Source organism: Sphaerodactylus townsendi, linkage group LG02 (genome assembly GCF_021028975.2).
Source record: "Sphaerodactylus townsendi isolate TG3544 linkage group LG02, MPM_Stown_v2.3, whole genome shotgun sequence".
In the NCBI taxonomy this organism is placed as follows: domain Eukaryota; kingdom Metazoa; phylum Chordata; class Lepidosauria; order Squamata; family Sphaerodactylidae; genus Sphaerodactylus; species Sphaerodactylus townsendi.
The window spans coordinates 99403258-99421573 of NC_059426.1; the positions used below are offsets into that span (position 1 = coordinate 99403258).

At 40.8% G+C, this 18316-nt stretch overlaps 1 protein-coding gene across 4 annotated transcripts in view; it reads right to left on the reverse strand.

Annotated features, from left to right (window-relative positions):
* Positions 1-18316, reverse strand: part of LUZP2 (leucine zipper protein 2) — a 485657-nt gene that overhangs the window by 13193 nt on the left and 454148 nt on the right. The window lies entirely within an intron of this gene.

Consider the following 18316-nt stretch of genomic DNA (forward strand, 5'->3'; position numbering starts at 1 on the left):
GCGGATGTGTACACACATTTATGTGTATAAATGTATGGATAAACATTTATCACAAATGAACAGTGTGACAGATTAGGTTCTTATGGGGTTAATTTGCAATGGTGCAGTTAGCCAGAGCAAAACACCACAGTAACAGTCAGTGCGCAACCTGATTAGCTGGGCTGTAAGGCTATAACTGGTAGTCACAGATAGGGTGTGCTGTCTGCTATAAAAGCAGGAAGAAGCCTGTCAGTGGGGTTTGGTTGGGGAATTGAGTCGGAGTGGAGAGGCATGCAGATTCAGGAGTCAGACACAGATTGTGTCAGCTCACAGTTCCTTCAGTCTGGAGATTGTGTCTAGTGGCAGTGAGGCTAGGGAGAGACAGGGAGAGGAAGGCTAAGTGACCAGATTCCTCTAATCTCAGATTGTCAGGGAGAAACAGTGTTTGTCATAGGCTAGATAGCCTGGATCTCTGGAATAGGGAGATCCACGTGGTGGGGGCCCTCCTAAAGTCAGTGACCATTTCCTTTTAGTGATTAAGGGTGGGTGAACTAGGAGTATGCTTGACTGCGGGTGGAAAGTTTTCCCTCAAGAGGCACCTGTGGGTGAATAGTTTGTTCTGGAAAACTGTGCTGTAACATCTAAGAAAGAAATATCTACCTATGAAACCTAAAATACTTTTGAAACCTCTCTGTTCCATCTGAGAAGCTAAACCAGTCTGTAAATAAAAAATAATTTTATTTTAAACTTTAACCAGTACCAGGGTGTGACTGATTGTCAGAAAGGGGTAGTGCCTGTACAATTGAAACTCTATCCCCCATAAACAGAGTTTCCCTCCGTTTTTCCTGAAGGCTCTTCTCCTCAGACTGAGAATGGGGGTTGGTGCAAACAGCAACCGGCTAGAATAATCAAAATCTTGCAATATTTTCACACATAGGTTTGAATCTAAATTAACATTTTCAGAGGTGCAAGGATTTCTATAGCTGGAACATAATATTTTCTTCTGCACCAGCCTGTAATGCCACACTCCTGTTCTTGGTGGAGAGGAGAATGGGAAAGTACATGTGCAGAACTGTTAAACTCGATCAAACTTCTAGGGCACTACTTTCAAGCAGAAGAATTTATCATTCATCATCATCATCTTAATCTTATATTTCAATAGCAAGGCTGGTCAAAACTTTGGATACATAAATCTGGTGATTAGTGCTGTTAATGGACAACACAGATCTCCAGGAACTTCCCAACTTGGAATTGGCAACCCTAAATGGGAAATTATCTCTGTAGTTGGGAGATCTGTTGTGATTCCAGGAGAACTCCAGACCCCATGTTGAAGTTGACAATCCTAGAAGAAGAGAAAGAAGTAGGAAAAGGGGCTTTTAGGAAAGTGAAATAGGAAAGAGGAAAGGGGAAAATGAGATGTGTCCCACAGATCCTTGCAGATTCCCATGTCTAAAGATGTTTAAAGAGGATTACAAGTTGCTACCAAGAGGACTCCCGGTTTGAAGGAAGATTTATGAGTGTTGGCACCTGTTCAAAAGAAAAGAAAAGGGAGGTGAACCTCAGACTACACCAGTGATTTATGAGTTGGTTGTGCAGTTATCTGCTTGTATATATGTATTAAGGTGTATATAAGGCATGTTGATATTGTGGTGATATTATTTGTAATAGTTGATAAGAGCTTATAGCCAATTTTAAAAATAATATAAAGATTGATAAAAAACAATACTATTAGGGTTATTTTTCAAAGGTTTATTGGCCGGAGAGTGCTTTGTGTTTGTGTTACTTGCTAAAGACCAAATCAGCCAAATCTGAGGATACTTAAATCTGATGACGGGAACTGTGAATGGGCAAGACATGAAAATAATCCCAGGTTAGCAGAAAAATGTGTAATCTTCAAAAACATGTTGGGAGGTTTTTAAAAACCCTGAAAATGATAAAAGCAGAGCCTGCAGGTTTAAGCAAAGTGTCTGTTGCTAGACAACAACAATATTTCAGGCTGTGTTTCTGTAAGTAAAAGGGCAAGGAGTAAGGGCAAGGTCCTTTCCAGCCCTTTTGGGGGAGGACTCATTGAGTTGTCAGCTCCAAGTTGTGAAATTCCTGGAGAAATATCCTGGAGTCTGATGAGGGCAACATTTTTCAGGTTTGCAGAAAAATGTAATTTTTTTAAAAAGTTGGTGGCTTAGACCCCCCCCCCCCCCCCGCCCCAAATGCTAAAATGGATGCCTTTGTTTTATCAAATGGATCCCTTCAGTTGTCATTGCCAGGTAGGGATACACATTCAGTAATACCAAACTGGGGAGGAAAAAACACTGAAAAATACATTACTGTTATTTGTTCGCATTTTTTGGCCAAAAAGAAATGCTTTTTAACTTGTAGCCAAACAATCCTGATCCCATAAAAGCTTTTTGAACAAAATGGCTTTTTTCTTATGGGGATCACTGGCTACTGTAGTATAGCCTCCTTTTAAAAGGGAAAAAAAAACCTGACAACACCACCACTTCGGCACATTTGCACCAAACTCCTCAGAACTTTAAATTTCAATCTCCTCCCCTTTCCTGTCTGCTTCATTATAGTTTATGGGGAATCTTTCTGGGGCAGTGTGTATGTGTATGGTGTGTGTGTGTGTGTGTGTGTGTGTGTGTGTTTTAAGATAAAGGTTGCAAATCTGCAGCATAGCTTTTGATCACTTTTTTTTACAACAACCTAAAAGTTTGATAAACATTGGGTCGGGGTCTAATTTTATGGGTCCCTATTTTTCCTTCATTTGAGGTTCCATAAAATTGGGCCCTTGATCTACTCTTTAACCAACTTGAGGGGGGGGGAGTTGTAAGGAGAGTCATCCAAAGCTATGCAGTCCCCTTAGTCTTGGAAAGATTCTACATAGGTTATAATGTAGTTGATTTTTTTCAGATTATTGAAAAATTACATTGAAAAGAAAAACCCTAAACCAGTATGTGAATTTGGGAATATTTAGGAATCCTGAAAATTTTTGAGTCCAATATATCTAAATCCAAATCCCCCCCCACTCTTTTTTTGGTTCACCCCTATTGCTAGGCAACCAGAGCATTCCAGGTTTGAATTTTCTGTAAAAGGTTGGGAGAAGAGGCAAGGCTCCTTCTATGGCTGTTTTTTTTAATTTTGAAGGTTTGAATTTTCTGTGAGTAAAAAGTTGGGAGAAGGGGCAAGGCTCTTTCTAGGGCTGTTTTTTTGCTTTTGAGGGAGAACTTATTGGTCTAGCAGCAACCACTAGATGACTTAATACCACTCAACTTGCATGACTCAACTAGACCCGGCTGCTTGCTACTCTTCAGTAGCAGTCATCCTATGAAAATCAGTGTGGTGTAGTGATAAGAGCTTCAGAGTCTTGAAGACCCAGATTTGAATTCCCATCTATCTGTGGAAGCTCCCTGTGCAATTTGAGGCTACTCATATAATTTCAGCTTAATCTACCTCACAGGGTTTTTGTGAGGATAAAAAGGAAAAGAATAATGCACACTACATTGGTACCCACTGTGGAGGAAGGTAGGGTATGAATTAAGGTTGTAAATAATAAATATAGCTGAAGATGGGAGGCAGTTAAAAGATCGGTTTGTGAATATGTGAGGACAGAATGAGTCAGAGAAAGGAGAGAAGGTATGGGGATTGTCAGGAAGAGGGAAAGAGAAAATAATGCAGGGGGAGGAACTCTCCCACAATTCTTTGAGGATTCCCTAGCATGCAAGTGGACCTGACCCAGCAGCCAGCACCACACAACTGAGCCATAATTTCCTAAACAGAATCTGCCATGGGTGGAGTGGAGGGGAAGCTCAAGAGAGATGAGCAGATAAATGTAGGTTGACTTTTGAATGTGGAGAAGAGAAGAAGCAGGAAAATAAGAGAGGCCTTGAGGACTTTCAGGAAAGGGAGGGTTCTCACTCATTCCATATAATAATCAAATAGAGCCAATGGATACATTGCACTAACAGCAACATCTTCTTGTGCTGTAAGGATCTAAATACTTTCTATGTTACAACTGGATTTGTTTCTCACAGAATTAAATGCAATATAATTGCAAGCTAAACTAGATTTTAGCAACCTGGAACTTGAAGGTCATATCGGACACTTTCACCATCAGAGTTATAAGTTGCCACCACACAGGCAAAAGTGGCAAAAAGAGCAAGTAAAAGGAAACTGGGCATCCAGACACTGTAATCCCTTCCATTTTTCTTTTTAATTGTAGAGCCAGTGTGGTCTCAGTTATCTACATGGCATATGTTCTGCTTTTGGCATGTGATCCTCTTCTTGGAATAATTCCAAGGTTTCTCACTGTGGTCTATAATACCCTGCCAGAACTATAAGCAGCTGTTCTGCAGACAGTATTTTACATTGGCAGAAGCTATCATTAAACTTCCAAACTACTCTTTTAGTTACTACTGTATTGGGAGAAACTGCAGTTGGAAGAACAAAGCAACTGCCTTCATTATAGACCTGAATCTTCAGCATTTCAACATTCTGCTCCTTTTGACAACAGTCTTTTTGACTTGTGCTGGTACAACAATGGTTGTCTTAGAAATATTATTGCCATCCTAAATAGAGTTACACCCTTCTAAGCTTATTAATTTCAGTTGACTTAGAATGGTGTAACTCTGCTCGAGATTTCATGGTGTCTGAAAATAGAACTATGTAATGAAGAGGAATTGTATAAATAATGGAGAATAAAAGTTGGTTTGAATAGGTAATGCAAGACATAAGTGCTGTGTGCATAGAACAAAATCCCCTTGTTCTCTCAGGATGGTTTTTGCACAAGCACATACTACACGGTTTCTTTGGAGCTGGTTGCTATGGTGACAGGATATTATGTGAGATACACCACTATTTTCTATCCACTATGTCTTCTTTCTCTGACTTTTCTCTGACTTTTGCTATAGCAGCACTAGGTACTTACAACCTGTCATCCACACAAGTTTGCTTTTCTTTAATAAAAATAACCCATCAGAAGTGTAATTCCTGGCAGTGTTGCCAGGGAGCAGTTTGGCCAGGCCCAATTTTGTTAAAAGGTGCATGAAACCTCTTTGGCCAAGAACTCTAAGCAGCAGCCAATTGAGACAAAAGGCTAAGTGGGACTTACTAGTGCCATCGCCTACTCTGAGCAGGCTGTTTCTGTTGGCTGCTCCCACCCACCCTCCTTTTCATTATAGTTAGATTAGTTGGTGTCTTAAGGCCAAGCAGGAATTTGGAGGTTCTTCCAAACTGACACCTAGAAGTACCTCTTTTCTTCTTCTTTCTTTCTTTCTTTCTTTCTTTCTTTCTTTCTTTCTTTCTTTCTTTCTTTCTTTCTTTCTTATTAATTAATTAATTAATTAATTATTGGGTTTTTTATACCGCCCTACCCCCGAAGGGCTCTGGGTGGTGAACAACATAAAACACGTAGATATAATAACCCTTAAATACATTAAAACAATTTAAAATGCAGCAATCAGTATGATGTTGGGGTGACTGATTTTTTTTTAATTAAATAGATCTGGCCATAACTAGTTTTGGGAAAGATTGGGTGGGCTGATCACCAGAGATAGGGATAAGTGGCAAGCACCCTAAAAAATCCATGTAGTGGAGGGAGTATCTGGAACAGCACATCACTGATGGTGCAGTAGGATATGGCTGGGAATGAGTGTCCCTTTGGTGCTGAGCAACATCTTTTTGAATTGGTAGTTGCCACGCATCAGATGAAGGGGCTGGGGCTGGGCATCTCTCAGCTTATTGTGTACATGCAATGATGAAGCCATCAGACAAAGGCAGGTGTGTCTAATAAAAAAGGTGGTCTTGGACATGTTGCCCTAGCACAGCCCATCCACTTAAATATCTAGGAATTTTAAATATTTGCACAGATCAGTTTAATCAATTACCGCCTTTGGAGAGGGCGGTATACAAATATAATAAATAAATAAATAAATCGGAATTGTTGTGTTGTGTCTTCTTTGGACTGGTGTCTGGGAAATCAAAGGGCAGATAAAAGCGAAGCAAAACAAAACAAAATCAATCTAGACTAGCACTATTTATAGGGCACTTGTAGTTTCCCCCAGAGACTGGAGTGACACAGCCTTTAGTAAGAAGTGTGTTTAATCCTTCCCCATACGGATGGTGAGAGAGTGATTCCCATTCTTCTTAGCTAAGATTTAAGATACAATTAATCTTGATATTTTCTATAGGAAGTTACTGCAACAACTAATGCTGAATAAGCTGCACATATATAATTGTTGGATCAGTCAGTCATACACACCCTTTTAGTTTATAGTTATAGTGTTACTCCAGTTACAATGCCTGTGTGAATGAATAATCATCTGGTCCTCAAGTCAGCTGGTGTCATAATAGTTTTTGAAATGTGTTTTAGCTGTCATCTAAGATATCTGTACTTCATGAATGTTATTCCAAAAAGAAGTCTTGAGGCGAAATCAAATATTGTGGTTTTAGACTGAGATTTACTTTTACTGTTATTTTAGATTGTGTATGTAGTGGAGGGCAAAAACAAATGTATCAGTAATTTTTGGGTTCAGTTTAATGGTCCCAGAAATTTAAAAATATCTGAATTTTCCAAAAAATTGGGGGTTATCAAACTCAAACCTGAAAAATATGCTTGCCTCCAAATGCCTTGTGGATTTTGGAGGCAGCAGACAGCACTCTTGCTGCCTTCTTCCTCTGAGACCCATCTGGAGATTGGATACAGGAAGAGTTCAACACTAGACTCAGCCAGGCTGAGCCGGGCACAATTTTCAACTGCAGGCTTAGCCTGGCTGGATCCAGCTTTATGCTGCTAGCTTCATCCCTTAAGGTCCACCTACTGCAGAGGGGAAATTTTGGGGGTGGATCCAGCAGTATAAAGTTGGGCACTTCCTGGCTGAGGCTGTTGTTCAATAGCCATGCTGAGCAAAGTGTTGAACTGTGACCCACCCTGAACTCCACTTAGAGTCCAACACCAAGACAGTACATCAAGTTCAATTTCAGTATGAATCACTTCACTTCTGCTACTGTGGATAAGCCACTAGCACCCTCCTTGTACCTAATTCTATCAAATTTAACTTTCTCTGGTTAAAAATAAATGGCTGGATGCAGAAACTTGTTTGTATTCACAGTAAAAAAAATAGATATGTCTATATCGACAACAGCTTGCTTAAGTGCAGAGAAGTGTTCATAAGGGATATAAAGAGCAGCTGTGAAACTGACATATTTTTCCTCACCTCTGAAGTGATGCAGTGAGGACCCACCACAGCTACAGTGAAACTGATAACAGACATCCTTGTCATTTTAGCCTCTATAATGAAGGAGCCTTTTCTGAATCAGACATGAAAAGGAGTTATTTTAATTTCATCACTGATGTCTGCAGTCCTGTTAGCAGGTAGTTAATATCATCTGTGGAATGGTAGAAGAAGAAGAAGAAGAGTTTGGATTTATATCCCCCCTTTCTCTCCTGCAGGAGACTCAAAGGGGCTTACAATCTCCTTGCCCTTCCCCCCTCACAACAAACACCCTGTGAGGTGGGTGGGGCTGAGAGAGCTCAGAAGAGCTGTGACTAGCCCAAGGTCACCCAGCTGGCATCTGTGGGAGTGTACAGGCTAATCTGAATTCCCCAGATAAGCCTCCACAGCTCAAGTGGCAGAGCTGGGAATCAAACCCGGTTCCTCCAGATTAGATACACGAGCTCTTAACCTCCTACGCCACTGCTGCTCCCACAGCTGTGCAGTTTTTAGAATGGTGTCTAAAAGCTGCACAAAGCAGGGACTTTCATTCCAGGAACCTTTACCACAAATCCAAAGAAGACTCTTTACCATCGAGACAAAACAGACAAGGATTTGAAATTATCTGAGCAGTGTCATTGTAAGAGGAGGGGGCAAAATCTCAGTCTTTGCCGCTGTTCTCTCTGCTTTACTAGCAATGGACCCAATTTACTAATGGGCAAGTGCAGAACATCCTTAGAAAACACAATAACTCATGCCACACCATGTCATCATCATCATATAATAAAAAACCCCTAAAAATGGAAATATTGATAAAATTGAAATATTGAAAAGAAACAGAAACAAGGTGCCCCCTGCCAAACCCCACAGTATTTATTTTTATTTTATCTATTGCATTTGTATGCCACCCTTGTCCACATAGATTCAGGTCAGCTTCCAACAGTTATTGCATGCAATAAATTTTCAGATTCAAAACAAACAACTACCCCAACACTAAAAAAAAGATAGCAATTGGAATCTCAAATTAAACAAAATAATTTCTTGTCATTTATAAATGAAGGGCAAATGAAGAGAGGGAGGCCATTTGATGGGAAATTGTTGCTGCCTCAATCATAGACCTGATGGAACGACTCTGTGTTAACAGGCCCTGAAGCAGATTTTGCAGGACCTAGGTATCATCAGACAGAGTGTTCCACCAGCAGAACCCAGGGCTGAAAATGCCCTGACCCTTGTTCAGGCCAGCTGGACATCTTTCTGGGAGAGGACCACCAGTAGATTGTTATTCACTGAAGGCAGTGCTCTTTGGAGGACATACTGGGAGAGGCAGTCCCACAGACATGTTGGCCCCCAATCACTTAGGGCTGTAAAAGTAAGTATCAAAACCTTAACCCTGATTCAGTACTCCATCTGGAGCCAATGCAGCTGTTGGACCACCTTTTGAATGTGCATCTGTACAGGGTCCCAGTAAGGACCTGTGTAACCTCTATCTGTGGGTTCTGTGGGGCAGAACTTGGAATGAGTTTGCAACAACAAATTTTAAAAACAAAATGGTTTACTTTCCTAACATATGACATCAAACATCAACATTTAACATCACACTTCAAGGTCCTGTTCAGGTTTCATTTCAAGTCCTTCTAGTTACAGTCTACTGATGTTGCCAAGTCAAATTCTTCTTTGCAAGCGGGTTGGCTCCTGTAGACTCCAAGGGCTTGATCAGGGGTAGGGAACCTGCGGCTCTCCAGATGTTCAGGAACTACAATTCCCATCAGCCTCTGTCCCTACCCCTGGGCTTGATGAACAGGATTCAACATGATGAAGGTTTCCAGGAGAACTCTCACCCATTACAACCACAAAAAACCCTGAAACAATAAACTCCAATATTTACAACATAGCAAAAATAAACCTTCCCACTAGTTCCCAACAACATTGCAGTTACCTTAACAAGGTGATATGGGCTTATACAAATCAAGGTCCGAGTCTGGTAGCCTTGTCTCCTCCAAACTACATGAGCTCTGCAGCCTCCTGATGCTTTGAGTCTCCACCCCTTTCTGGGTCAACCCATTCTGAGCATGGGGGTTACACCTGCACTGCTGCATTTTGCACCAGCTGCAAGTTCCAAAGTACGTCCATGGATAGCCCCGTATAGAACAAGCTGCAGTAGTCCAATTTAGAAGTGACCTTTCAGGGACTGCTGCGGCCAGGTCAGTCCAGGAATGATAGGATGCCAATAGTTTCACCTAGTGGCCAGTTGAGCAATATGTGTGACTTTGAGCCTCCATTGTTAAGGAGGTATAAAGAAACACACCAAGACACCTGATGATCAGTGCACACCATCAAGAGTACAATTCCATTTGATAGAAACATCAGGATGGAAAAACTTCTCTGTCAAGCAAATGCCTACTGAGGCACCCTCTCTTTTCTCCCTATTCATTCTTCCAATTAGTGTCTCATGAAAAGCAACAGACTGTGCAGTATTATTACAGTTTAAGAATTTGTGGAACAGAGATCTGTATATTTATAGGTCCAGATTTAACTAAACACCACGAATCAACACAATTAAAGCAAAGCTACTATTGTTTCTACAAGAACTATTATTTAATCTCTAACTTTTATTGCAACCTCTTATTATATGTGTGTACGGGTGTAATTGTATTTCAGAGAGTGAATAAGTTAAGCCTCCAACAGTATAAAAATACATTTAATTACTGTTGTGTGGACTAGCAAAACTGATTTAACAGAACAAATGGACTATAAATTGTTAAGGCCAAACAAGAGGTTTTTAGAAGATTTTTATTAGGTAGTATCCATCACTTTTGGGGGCAGCTATATTGCTAGAACACCTGGTCAAAACAAAAGAGCTCATAAATGTACCTCAGTATTATTAAAACAGAATAGAAGCCACAATAGTAGTTTTTGGTAGAGGAGCGTGCCCAACATCCCCAATTTTTTTTAGTACAGTAAAAATGCAAGTATAACTTATCAATTTTAAAAATAAAAAGATACCCTTTCCCATCTATGTGTGTTTCAGGAACTTTAACTTTTCTGGATTATATCTTTCCTTTGTCCTTTGGTGGGCTGTAGGAGCTCTCCTGTCCTACAGTGCTCAGCTCACCCCATTAAAAAAGATGGAAAAGAACAATGGGGTGAGTCCAACCATCCTCCAGGTGGACTTCCTTCCTGAGGAGCTGGACTGTGTATGTATTTAGTGTGTATGTTGTTTCAGACATTGTTTCAGGCATTACTTCACCACTGCTATGTAGATTACTAGGACAATTTTATACTACTGTGCTGCTCACAGATACTAATTCTGATACAACATATAATGTTGCTAGGTTCTGTGCAGTAGCTTTTGAAATATGCCATAGAATGGTCCATGCAATAAAATAGGCTTAGATTTGATAGTTATATTTACACACACGTGTGGAAAAGCACCTCTACCGGCATGAATTATGCCGGTGGAGGCTTGGGGACCATTCGCACGCTAGCGTGCAAGCGGCCCCAACTTTCCTCTTAGCCTGACAGACTTTCCTCTCAGCCTCTCTGGTCCCCCCTCCACTTACTGTCCCATCCAGCGTCGCTCTGGAGGGCTGCAGGGACCCACCCATGCTGCCCTCTGACCTCCAGGGGTCGGAGGACAACGTGGGTGGGTCTCTGCAGCCCTCCAGAGCAATGCTGGACGGACAGTGAATGGAGGGGAAATCAGCATCTTCCCACCAGTGCTGTTTGCACTGCACCGATGGGAAGACAGCGCTTTGTTTACAGCGGCGGTTTTACGCCGTTCCCGGGTGGCCAGGACGGCGCTGCTGCATCTCAAATGGAAGGAGCCTTCACCAGAGCCTATTCGGAAAGGGAAAGGGCCTCAGTTTCATTGCCTTCTTGTGCCTATTTTATTTTAGCTTTAAGCCTTTTACTTTCTTTTACTTGTGTGACGTATGTTTACCTTATGCTGGCTTATATTGGTCTATGATTGTAATAAAGATTCTGATCAAATCTGGGTTTTACCAATGTCAAATCTAGTGCAATGATTCTAAGACTGTAATTATAAATAGATTTTCTAGGGAACTGACTATTTCACAAATTTCATGTATTACACCAAATCAAATCTAGTTTTTATAACTGAGTGACTCAAGAGTGAACTGCAGCAAATCAGATATCCTTGATGAGCATACCTTCATAGTACATATGTTTGAAAACACATTGTAATAACACATTTTAGGTATACACTTAAAGTATCCCAACTGTACATCTAAACAAAGTAATGTTATGGATGGTTCCAGAATTTAAAAGGTTAAACTGGTCAACATCAATTTCCTGCTCAATACAGGAAATCCAAAGCTGAAAGATAGATTTCCATATTCTGCTTGAAGGTCCCCAATGAAGAAGAGCCACAGTCCAGCACTGTACATTCATTCCAATCATGTGTCTCTTCACTGCATACTGGGCCTGCCCTCCACATACAATGGTCATCAGCTCATAAGCATGGCATCTAAGCATGGAATGAGTTAATATGCATAAGTGGTGAATGCATGATCGAAATGCTGCTTTGTGACCATTCCTGATTGCTGGGAGGGAGCCTCTACATGTAGCCTTTCTCCATATACAGACACAATGCAGATGAGCTGTTAGTTACATTGAGATGGGGTACAGAACCTGCATACTGATACCAACTCCTCTAAGTGCATTGACTGACTGGGTAATTGGAACATAAGTGGAAACTACTATTACATCAACTGTTGTCTTTTACACAACCCAACCCAACGGGGACAGTTTCATGGCTGGGGACGGCATGGCCACATAACCTTCAAACTGGAATGGGGAGGCATAGAAATTAGGGGAAAAACAAACAACAACAGCCCAACCCACAGCCCCAAACTCACCATTGTTTGTCAATGGGCTAAAATGCAGGCATAAGCCACCAGCAGCTGAGGGGGGTGGATTTTCAGGCTGAAAGCCCTCAGAGCTCCTCTCTGGGAATGCCCCTGCAATGCCCTATTGGCTCTGGTGAAGGCTCCTACCCAGGTGCCACGGAGCCACACTATGTCCCACTGCCAATGTTAGTGACTCTCGATGTTATATGCGCCACTTATGCCATCTGAACTAGCACTGAAGCTGGCAATTGGATTACACAAGTTTCACAGCACTCCACCCTCCACCCCCAGTGGGTTGCATCCTTAATGTCCTACCACTGAGTGAATTCATTTTGCTTATTTTGTGCACAGGCATTAAGCTGTATCATGAAACATGTGGACTATAATATTTTTTGGTTATGTATATTTAATCTGAGGTCAAAACTGGGAAGAATTGGTTTATGAGCAAAATGTATTAATGTTGACAGTCCTGTTCATAACCACCATGTGATGACTAAGAAAAAAAAGGCATCTTCATTAATGTGCTCCTAAAGCTATACATTCATGCAGAGGCGTACCAGGATAAAACGGCCCACAGGGGAAAGACCTTGTTTTTGCACACACACCCTAACCCTAACCCTAGCCCTTGTTTTTGCACACACACGCTCCAATAGAGGAGGGGTGTATGTGCAAAAACAAGGCCAATCAAAATTTTGTCTCCACCAAAATCTGAACTCTCACCTTCAAATATTGGCTATGCCTCTATTTCAGAGCCAAACCCAACAGCCTACTAGAGGCTATGCTTGCCAATACCTTTCGTTCCACCTGGCACCAGCACATTGTCAACAAAACCAAAACACTTGTTTTTTCTCTGGAGCATTTTGCCAACTTGGACAAACTCCACATCTTTAATATTCTGAAACATAGAATCCTCGAAACCGAGTACCAAATCCTCTTATCTCAGGCCAACAGTGTTTGTTCTCCTTTGAGATATGGCATCTTTCCCCCAAGAGGAACTCTGGCCACATATTTCTTAAATCTAACTTCACCAGTCACACACCGTGCCTTTATCCAGGCTTGACTAAATATTCTACCCTCAGCAGTTACCAGGGGAAGATATCTTCATATCTCTCTTTAAGAATGCTTATGCAACTGCTCTGAAAATCAAGCCGAGACCACCCAAACACTTCCTATTGCATTGTACCAAACATAAAACTCAAAGAAGTCAATTTATAGAACCCCATGTTAATGGTGTCCCATTCACTTCAGACCTAGGATGACCTGGCTGCTTCTAAATGACACCAACAAAAGATGGACTGAAGATGTAGCATCTTGTTTCTATTTTACCCACTGTATTTTAACTGAACATTGATTTAAATATTTTATTTATGCTGTTAAAGGTCAATGAATGAAAAACAAGGCCTTGCCCACAGCTGGATCCCGGGCTGGCGTCAACTGCTGCCACCCTCACCTCTTCCGGTGGCTGTGCCTGCTTGTGACCTCCAATAGAGGAGGGTGGCAGCAGCTGCGGGAGGAGCCTGCTGTGGGCCTGCTGGGCGCTCCCAGCCCAGTGCCGGTTGCTGCCAGGACAGGGCCCCCCACTTCCATCGGAGGCCAAGAGGAGGCTGCTCACAGCCTCTGATGGGGGGAGCAGCAGCAGCCGGCGCTGGGCTAGGAGGTGGGGGCCCTGGCAGCTTCATCACATGGGTGGGTGCAATTTTGCACCCCACCATATGATCAAATGGGTGGCAACATGGGATACCCCATGTCCCCATTGACTATATGCCCCTGTTCCTGTTACCAAGTTTATTCTCTTTATATAAAGCACTATAAACAGAAGGAAACAGTAAAATGAGATATAATGAAAAAGATGATGATGATAATTTTGGATTTATACCCCAACTTTCTCTCCTGTAAGGAGACTCAAGGTGGTTTACAAGCTCCTTTCCCTTCCTCTCCCCACAACAGACACCTTGTGTAGGTGGGGCTACGGTCGAATCCCCACTACCGTCTTAGCCAGGTTTCAGAACACAAACTAACGGTCGTTTGTGTTCTGAAACCACCTAACTTCGTCTGACACAATGAAAATGTCAGCCCAATCCTCAAACCCTGGATTAGCGTTGTGTTCTGAAACCTGGCTAAGACGGTAGTGGGGATTCGACCTAAGAGAACTATGACTAGCCCAAGGTAACCCAGCAGGAATGTAAGAGTGCATAAACACATCTGGTTCACCAGATAAGTGTCTGCCACTCAGGTGGAGGAGTGGAAAATCAAACTCGCTAATCTATTATAAAGCTTAGTATTGTTTAATACTAGTCTACTGAAGGTTGATGCAAAGTTAATTTAAAAAAGGGTACCTATGAATTATTCTCAAAATTAAAACATTAAAATTTCAAAAATTTGTCTTTTCTACATCATGGAAGAATGCTGAATTACAGATCCTATCATTCATATTTATCAGCCAGTTTGACTGGGATAAATTGTTTATGTAGTCTAAAAATCATGCATCACAGTAATTAAATTGAATAATATGTGGGGTTTTTTTAATGTTGGGGTGAATAAATGGAAGAGAGTACCTAACCTGCTTTTCATATGAAACAACATTTGACATTGCAAATGGGAATTGTATTTTAATGCTGAAGACCATCTACAGTATTCAGCAGTCCCCCTGAGGCTGCAACCTGTCTTGCATAAAACAGATTTTTTATCCATTGACTTAATCCACTGACTTCCCCATCCCCCAGCAGCTTTTCTCCTATTAAAGAAGAACTAGCTACATAGGAGAGAACAATTTTCCTTTCTGGCTATTCCTACTATGTCTACCAGATCAGTATTATTGACATGTTTGTTCACTTTCTCAAAAAACAAAAACAAAAGATTGGTGAGGCAAAACTTCCCTTTGCAGAAGCCATTCTGATTTTTCCCTGGCAGACTTTGTTTCTCTATATGTCTAATGGATGAGTTTTTACTAATTTGCCAGGACATGTGTTAGATGAACTGGTCTGTAATTTCCTGGTTCCCCTCTGGACTTCTTTTTAAAGCTAAATGTTACATTTGCTACTCTCCAGCCTTCTGATTTTGGGTGGGTGAATTTAGTAATAAATTACATACCCAGTTTAGTAGAACAACAATCTCATGTTTAATTTACCTAAGAACTCATCAAGACCAGGAAACTTACTGATTTTTAATTTCTGTTCATGTCACTAACTTAACTTAGTTTGATTGAGTTCTTCAAGCTCCATTCCTGAAAATAGTGGCTGTTGCATGGGTACATGCTTCATACTTCCCATACAAATGCAAAGAATTCAATTAGCTTCTCTGCCATCTCCCCACCATCCTTTAGCAATCCTTTTATTCCTTAGTCTTCCAAAGACATAACTTTTTTTTTATAATAAGCCTTTATTTGGCATAACAATAATCATAACACAATAAAAAACCTGAGATAAAAGGTATACAGATACAAAGGTTTAAGATAAAAGGTATACAAATACAAAGGTTTAAGATAAAATATAAATTATTGATTGTGCATCACCTCCAGTAAAAATTGTGCAACCAATTCACAAGTTTCATTGTCAGAATTGTCCAGAAGAAAAGGAAGTCTACTTGATTCTTCTTCCAACTTTCACTAGGGATCCTAGAAAGAATGTTGGAATAGTATGATCTGAGATTAGCAGATTTTAGGGGCAGCAAAGGCAGTTGATGTGCCAATGTTTCCAATTTGTTGTTCACCACAAAGAGCATACCCTTATGCAGCTCATTTCCAAGTTGATTAAAATCTACGCTTAATAAAAGCGGAGGAAAACATTAAGAAGCGAGAGCAAGATGTGAGGAGGCTCTTCTCTGCAATTGGATTAGATCAAAAAAAAAAATACGAAATAGGGAGCCATCCTGTTTTTGAAGTATAGGGGAGTATTGATGAGAGATGTAAGGGGTGAACAAAGAGTTTTCATAGCAGCCCTAAAATAAATTAAATCCCATTAGCTTTCCAACAATTTTTGTTGTTTTTTAACAAGTTGTAGGATTCTGAACTAGATGGCGGAGGAAAGAATTAGAGAGATATACCAAGTGATTCAATGCTTTTCATTTCGATCCAGAGGAGGAACCAATGGCAGTTAGCCTGAGGTATCAGACAAAAGTAGGGAGTGGCAAGGTCCAAAAGAGCATAACTGTGTTTCTTTTCGGTCTGGTTTTCTTCTCTAAATTTATTTTTTTATGCTTATTCTTTCTCTTGATATTTCCAGTCATCTTCTTTTCAAATTCTTGTATTTCACGCCTATTTATTAACTTATAGCTCCTTTGCCAGACCATTATGTTAACTTCATTGGGGGTAGGCCTTCTACTTTTTTTGAAAAAAGAGCTTTTTGTCTTTTATTGTTTCTTTGACTTACGTTGTTAACCATGCATGCATCCTTTTAGACTTGGCACTATCTTTCCTATTCTGAGCAATGCATTCTTTCTGGATTTCAACTAGTGTGGTTTCAAAAAGCTTCCAAGCATCCTCTAGGGATGCTCTTGAGTTTCCCTTTCAGCTTCCTTCTAACTAATCCCCTTATTTTTGTAATGTTTCATATTTTGTAATCAAATGTTACTGTTTTGACAAGAATGCTAAACTTATTAGCACTGTGGTCACTGATCCCAATTGATGTAACAACATTTACCTTGTCAGACTATGGAGAAACAAGTCCAAGATCACAACTCTTTTCATTGGCTCTGTGACCAACTATTCCATTACACAATTATTTTTATTGCATTCCTACAAAATGGCTTGAGCATGTGTTTACTCAGTGAAGTAAGGGTAGTTGAAGTCACCCAATATTACAACATTATATGCTTTAATCACCTCCCTTATTTCTTTATCAAGATCAGCATTAATGGTTGAAGCAGGTGGGTAATAGACTTTCCCATTTTAAGTAACCCTTGTCATACTTATAATCCATTTCTCTCTTCAACAACCCTTGCCTCCACAGGCTTTTTTGTCTCTGTACATGATTCTCTTTTGTCATCCTATCTCATACCCAAGTTCAATTGTGACCCCTCAATATTGCATTAAACATTTACACTATTGTCCCTATGGACTGAGCTGTCCCAAACTAAGGCTGCCTAGCTTCAGCTGATTTTTCCTCACAATTAGTTTAAAAGCTACTCTGCTTCCTCTGAAGTTAAGGATCAGCAGCATGGCTTTTTTTTGACTCTTCTGTATAAGTCCAACTTTTCACTGAAAGTTCTCTATTGCCTTAAAACTCTTCACCGTTCCACCTGGAACCACTTTTTCTTTCTTCCAGGACTTAAGAACATAAGAAAATTCACACCAAAGCCTGTCAAGTTCAACAGGCTGTTCCCACAGTGGCCAACCAGGTGCCTCTAGAAAGCCCACAAACAAGACAACTGCAGAAGCATTATTATGCCTGTGTTTTACAGCACCTAATATAATAGGCACGATCCTATGATATTGGAGAGAATAGTTAAGCATTATGACGAGTATTCATTTTGATTAGCAGCCATGGATTCAAATGTTTTATCTACTCCTCATAAGGCAGTTGCTCTAGCCCCTGATCATTTTTGTTGCTGTTTTCTGCACTTTCTCAGACTTTGCAATTTCCTATTTTAGGTGAGCTGGCCAGAATTGTACACAGTATTCCAAATGTGGTCTCATCATAGCAGTTTTATTCTCTAATCCTTGTCTATTACAGCCAGCATGGAATATGCCTTTTTACAGGAACACACTACTATATTTCACAATGTCAATGGTACCACTGTGCACCATGGCTCCTCCCCAGCACTTTCTGTCAACAAACTGTGATGCCATCAGTCTTTGTATCCAGCAGTCAAGTTACCCATGTGGTCAAAAATACATCATAAACTCCACTATTTATTTATCTCCCTAATAATTGAATCATTCACTAAAAAAAGTCCCAGTCCCAGAGGAATATCCTCAGTGTGAAAAGATATTGTTCATCATTCAAGGAAAGGATACCATCTAAGGGATCATGTCCCTCCCCCTCCTCATGATGCTCTTGAAACACAAGATGCTTCGTCTCCATGCCAGCAAAAGTACTGTAAGAACAGAAGTGGGACCATTCTAGTAAATCCTTGAAGGATTGTTCACATACCTCTCTGTCAGCTTCTTCAGGTCAGCAACCAAAGCTTCAAGGGAACATCCAGAGGGGAACACACCCACATTTTCTGCCCAGTGGGGCAGTGGCACTCCCACAAAACAACGAATAGATCCAACTCTCCTGCAGGCTCTCTCCCTTCATAACTGGTTAGGTTGTTTATAGATGA